Source organism: Arachis ipaensis, chromosome B04 (assembly GCF_000816755.2).
Source record: "Arachis ipaensis cultivar K30076 chromosome B04, Araip1.1, whole genome shotgun sequence".
Lineage (NCBI taxonomy): Eukaryota > Viridiplantae > Streptophyta > Magnoliopsida > Fabales > Fabaceae > Arachis > Arachis ipaensis.
In genome coordinates this window covers 81299921-81306776 of record NC_029788.2, presented here as the reverse complement: position 1 = coordinate 81306776, position 6856 = coordinate 81299921, and the positions used below count along the sequence as shown (strand labels likewise).

At 31.7% G+C, this 6856-nt stretch overlaps 1 long non-coding RNA gene across 1 annotated transcript; it reads left to right on the top strand.

The window, feature by feature from the left end:
* On the top strand, window positions 808-4936 carry LOC110271100. Its single transcript, XR_002361239.1, has 3 exons — window positions 808-2023; window positions 3654-3759; window positions 4681-4936. It is a non-coding gene; the product is annotated as an uncharacterized LOC110271100 (long non-coding RNA).

Genomic DNA, 6856 nt, shown 5'->3' with positions numbered 1-6856 from the left:
CCGTTTTCACACGCATATAAAATGAAAAAAATTGTAATCCTGGCTCATTCAACGCCGTTCTTCGTTCTAGCTAGGGCTTCTCCTCTCTGGTTACGATCTGATTACACCAACAAACAACGTAAAGGTAAGAAATAACGTTCATCATCTCCTCTCTGAACAACGCTCTGGTTACGATATCCTCTCTGAACAAACAACGTTCATCATGTCCTCCGTGTAAAGAAGCTCTCCAACAACGCCGTTCTTCCTTCTAGGGTTTCTCCTCTCTCCGCCGGTTACGATCTCTCCAAGTACCTCTCCCTCTCAAGTTAAATTGAGATGCTGTTTTATTTTGTTTTTTCTTTTGTGCTGTGGAGACGAAGATTCCGGCGAGAGGCAAGGTTCTGGTGGCTACTGATCTTAGCATTTCGATTTCAGAAGGCACCAATTTATTTGTTTTTGTTTGGGTTAGGGTTTCAAAGCTTTTGGTGCTGATTTTTGGGGGGTTTTTGTTTCTCTGCAGCTCTGTTAGGGATTTTTGGGTCTTCCTTGAAGCATTGGATTAACGTTGGTGCGGGGGTGATTGACGACGATCTCATGTCTTCTTTCTTAACTTTACTCCCTCCTCTCTCTCTCTGAACTCAGATCTTCTATTGCTTACTTCTATTAAGATGTTTCTCTGATCTCCGATCTCAGATCTTAGATCTCAGAAAAAACTGCTCCAATTTCAATTTCTCTATTTGCCTCTTTGGTTCTTTTTTGGTTCTTTTAAGCAAAGCTATGCTGTTTATCTCTGTAGTTGTTTAGCTCTGCTGCCCTTACTTTGTTCAATGTTTTTTGCATTAACTGAACCCTTGCACTTAGACACATTAGCAAATTTTCTTTTGGTCCCATGTGTGTGAACTGTCCTTCAAATCCCTGCTGATTGCTGTTTAGAAGAGTTAATTAATTCTGCTTTTTAAAAGGATTAGGGAATAAAATGGTGTCGGATTTCATTTGTAGCCATAGGAATCTAAGTTCTCTTCATTCTCCAAACCATAATCTTGTATAGATTTTGAAGACAGAAAGGTTAAAATTATATCAAATCAAATAAAAATACAAGAATTGAAGATGTCTCCATCGATCAGTAGATGTCCTTTCACCCCTTTGATATGCTTTATAGACATGATGTCAGTATCATGCAAATCCATCATAGTAGATGCCTTAATCTGTATTTGTTGTATACAATATAGTTAGTTTTTATGCAACTTAAAACATTCATATCTAATCATTAGTTGTTGCATAGACAAAATTAATTAAATTTTAAATTCACTATCTTAAAGATAAAATAAAATAAAAAACTTATGCGACAATGAAATTACTTTATTGAAGGTGCATACTAGCAGATAAATGCAGGCCATCTTTCAGTAACCAAATTTTTATAGGCTCTTTGTCCATACATTAACATGTTGGGAGTAGTATAACTTTGAAGATTCTTTCTTTCTTTTTTTATCTATGAAAATTGGTAAAATTGATTTTTTTTTTCATGCTAGAATGTTTGACTTTGATGAACTTGCAATAGATGCTTTTTCTTATGATATAAATACATGAATTTATATGATCCTATTGAATTACTTCGCCATTGGTCAGCCTCAGCGGTCAATAATGCAAATTTGGCAAATGTGTTCTTAAGATCATGAATAATAAATGTGTAAATGTGTTATTCTAGTAGATATATTTATCAAGGGAAATGAAAGACGAAAAAAAAAAGGAATTCTCAGTACTAAAGAAATTTGATTAATAACTAAAAGTGTTGGTAAAAAGCAATAAATTCTACTGGTTGTCTGAGTCTTTTTAATGTATTATTTCTTAGTTGCTGTTGTTGTGTTGTGTTGTGTTGTGTGGCTTTAGTTTCAGGAATTTAATGCTGTAAGTAGAAAGCTTTCAAATATATTTGAGTAAAAAGGATAGTGATATCAAAATCACTGAATCAAATTTGGTAATGCTGAGAGGGAGACACCTTGTTAACACCTTGTTAGTATATGGTCTAGAGCAACAAAACAATAAGGTAATTATTTATGATTATATTTCTATCATAGTAAATTGTTCATTTACTATGCAATTCACATGATTATATTTCTGATCAATTACTTCCTCTCCTTCTCTTATGATTTTAACATCACATGTCTCTGCTATAAATTCTTCAGTATCTTGTTTGCCATGCCTTGTCTCCTTTCTAGACAGATTTTTTCCTACTCATTCAAATAATACAAATAACTTGGCTTCTCAGAAAAAAACAAACTAGTGTTATAAAAATTAATTTAATTTCATATATTGCAAAGATAGGATATTGTAATAATTTGTATTTGTACCTTTAATTATACTTGCTGGTTCCAATCACCAATTTCTTTAAGATTTTTAAAAATAAGCTATATTTAAATATATTAATTGATGAAAAGATTAAACTTGTCAAACAGATTAATAGAATGAAATAATTGTTTAAGATTGCACAAGTCAATGAACTTTGAAGAAGCAGATTCCTCTTGCCTTTCTCTTCTGTAAAGTAACTGTCAGCATACTCCTCATTCACAAGAGTCCTTGGAATTTCAAATCTCCCTTTATATAATGATATAAATTTAAATAGTTAATTAGTGCATATTTAGATATTATATACATCATTTTTAATTTAATTTGTTTTTAAATAAAACTGAAAAAAAAGAGTTAAACATATACTTACATCGTATATATAAGAAGTATTTAAATAATTTCACTTTAGTAGAATTTAACGAATTTTCATAAGATAGATACTTTAATTTCTGCCACCATTTCTATTTATTCGTAGTGATAAATCTTCCATCTTTGTAAATATTTAATGGATCTCTAATTTTTTTTCTATCGCGAGTAATTTTTACAAGTACCCGCAGTTCGAATTTTTTTTGTCATCTCTAAGTATATGTAATTTGATCCTAATTTGTAGTGTGTTTGCTTTTCTTATTGTTGTTATTCCTGTTCTATATTAATCTTTTCAAATAATTGAAAGGACATAATTGGGTCCAGCAATTGGCATAGACTATATATAGTATATAACTATATATATAGAGGGATCATTCAATTGAATTTAAAAAACGTGGACAATAATGCTACAGGACTAATGCATAAGGCCAAATATATACATACAAATCCCAAATCATTATCCTGTCAAAGATTTTTGGGCTCCACTATATTCTGTGAGTGAATTTTTATAAATATATTTTGTGAAGGGAGTGCAATACAAACACACAATTCAGATTTCTTTCAAAGTTCTTCTTTCTCACTAACTCTATTACTATTATATAAGCTGCTATTAATTAAGAGTTAATCAAGACATAATATACAAGAAGATATTTTGGTCACTGCATTAACAAATTTTTTTTATTTATAATTTTGTTAGTCTTTGTTTAAAATAGTATGAACAAGGCAAAATTAAATCATTTGCAACTTTCATCTACACTTCTAAAATTTCTTCTTTACCTCATAGATGTCAGACCTGCAAGTAGTTTTTCCATTTCTATTGTAGGCTGCACACTGTTATGAGTTTATACATTTCTTATTATTTTGAGTTGAAAATTTTGGTCTATTTTTTTATATAAATATATAAAAAGATTATATATCAATATGTCATTCTAGTTGACCACATGCATGCTGATTATTTGAAACAGGTTTTAGATCTTCTTCAACTCTTGCTGCTAGCTACTTTACTTTGAAAGCTTCAAGTTTTAATATTTGCTGAAAAAGAAAAAAGAAGGGAATTATCATTTGAAAGAGGTTATTATAATTTTTTTATATTTTTTTTAAATACTATTTAAGCAAGTTTTTAATATCTAATTTGCATATAAAAGAATAAATTTCTTGCCTTTAGAATATATATAGAATTTTAATGAATAGATTTTTTAAAATCCCTATTTGTAGTCCCTCTTAGTCATGTCAATCGATAAGTCATGGATTGGAAAACCACAAACCACGCATGAGTATAAAGATGGTTTAAACAAGTTTTTGGATTTTGCTTTTGAGCATCGATCTCTCGCGGGTCGTCAGATTAAATGCCCTTGTCCAGTGTGTGGTTTTGGCAAGTGGCAAACAAGAGAGAAAGTTTTTGAACATTTAATAGTCAAGCCATTTCCAGAAAACTACAAAGTTTGGTATTGGCATGGTGAAGAGGTAGTTGGAGTTGGGTCACAAGTTCATCAAACTAGTCATATTGTACAAGATGATTCGACATCTCAGCATCCAATGGCAACAATGCTCAATGACGCGTTTGGAGTTGCTGGACCTGACTTGAATGAAGATGGAGATGGAGATGAAGACAACATAAAAGATGGAGATGGAAACAATGCAGCAAATGAAGAGCACAATGGAGAAAATGATTAATTTTACAAGTTGTTAGAAGATGGCAATGAACAATTGTATGAAGGGTGCACAAAGTTAAAAAACATTTTAAAGAAGCTAAGTTAATATTATAATAATCAGAATTAGATTGAAGTAGTAGCTAGCTGATGATGAATTAGATCCTTGTGGAGGCTCAAGCCCTAATCTTAGTTCAAGGTCTAATTTTGAAGATGATGAGGGACCTTGTTGACCAGAAATTTGATCCTCTTTTCTTTTTTGATTGAATAATTTTATATTAATAGTTTCAAATTCAGTTTTATATCCTTTTTTATTGTGCTCATAATTATATTTTTGTTGTAGGGATTGGATCAAGAGAGTGAGATTCTATCACCAAGAGAGTTAGAAAGTAGGTCTTCTGGAGCGAGCAACAAGGAAGCATGATCTTGTATGATAAAGATTTTATGTATTAAGTATTATAGATATATGTTAAGACAAATTATTGAAAAATGTTATCTTTGATACTTTGTTTTTGGATTATGATTTTTTATTTTTGGAGACTGTGTATGAATTAAAAATCTTGTTATGATGTTTGATTTAAGGTTATGCTTTTTGGTTATTATGAGATTTTAAAGTTTGAGTTCTAAAAATGTCACTTTAAATACATAGTTTCAATCTCATTTTAAAAAGTATAAAATTGCAATTAGGTAAAAACGACGGCTAAAAATGCCATTTAAACGGAAATGGTGCCATTATATCTTGGTAAAAATGGCAGTTAAAAAATGCCATTTTAAACGAAAATGGTGCCATTATATCCTGGTAAAAACGGCAGTTAAAAAATGCCATTTTAAACGAAAAGGATGCCATTAAATACAGGTAAAAACGGCGGTTATAAACGACATTTTAAACGAGAAGGATGCCAATAAACCCAGGTAAAAACGGCGGTTATAAATGCCATTTTAAACGAGAAGATGCCATTAAATCCAGGTAAAAACGGCGGTTACAAACCGCCATTATAAACAACAACAAAACCGCCATTTTATTTGGTTAAAATATTAACCGCCGTTTTAACCGCCAAAAAACCGCCGTAATAACCAGAATGACGCCCAGAATTCCGGCGTTTCTTGGGGGTGCCATTTTCGGTAATAATGGCGGTTGTAACCGCCGTAATTACCTTAAAAAACTGCCATTTTAACCTTTTTTTTTGTAGTGAACGTGGATGGGGAAAAATGTAGGAGAAGGGTGGCTAAAGTTGGGTTTATATATTGGGCCTTGGATCCGGTTTGGAATCGGTCCAATCTATTTGGTCCGATGGTCCAATTTTGGATTAAAATCTTTAAAGTTAGTGTTAAAATACCCATTTTAATTATTTCTACTTCTTTAAACTATAAAACTTAGTTTTCTAATTTCTTTAAATAATAATTAATTTATTGGTTAATTATTTACTAATTACTCGGGATTTACAAGAGTCACCTAGGGTTATATTCTACAATGAAGGGCCAATATCGAAGCATAAAAGGAAGAGCTCGATCTCTTTCCAGAAGTCCAAAAATGAGCTCGGAGAAAAGAGGAAGCACTAAAGTAAAGGATGGCCTTGAGGTACGAAGAGAGAATTTTTGCGTGGTCTAGAAATTCGTAGATAAATCCTCATTGCAGGTATAGCTTCTAAACCAACAAAAGTCCTTTCTTACAAAAGTTTTGGTTGTCACAAGTAACAAACCCCTTTAAAATTGATAACCGAAGTATTCAAATCTCGGGTCGTCTTCTCAAGGAATTGCAGGGAGGTATGTTCTTATTATTGGTTATGAGTTTTGTAAATTGGGGGGTTTTGAAAGTAAGGAACAAGTAATTTAAATGACAAGTAAAATAAATAAATAACTGTAAAATAAACTATTAGTAAGGTATGAAAATTCAGAAGTCCTATCCTAGTTACTCCTATGAGAATTAAAGTTAATCCCACTTAGTTAACCTTTACAAAAGCAAGGGAAAGTCAAGTGAACTAATTAGTTAGATTCCCGTCCTAGCCAACTCCTAAGGAAAGACTAGAGTTAGTGGAATTCCAGTCAATTAGCTGACATAATAATCAATCATGATAAGTTGATAACTCAAGAGCCTCCAGTTATTCAATTAAAGCCAAGAATATAAAAAGGCTAAATAAGAATCATAAATCTGAAATACCTCAATTGCATTTAATAAAAGGAAATTAATCCAAAAATATAAAGAGTTCATAAGCCAATTTGGCAACATAAATAATTAAATGAGAGCATTGAAGTATCTGAAAGTAGAAGAGAAATATAAAGTAAAAGAAATATTGAACCTGATGAAGAGTTGAAATCCTAAATCCTTTAAGAGGAATCCTAATCCTAAAACCTAAGAGAGAGGAGAGAACCTCTCTCTCTAAAAACTACATCTAAACTTATGAAAAGTGAATTATTGAAGACCTCCTCATGAATGAATGGATTCTCCCACTTTATAGCCTCTAATCTGTGTTTTCTGGGCCGCAAACTGGGTCAAAAACAGCCCAGAAATCGCTGGAGAA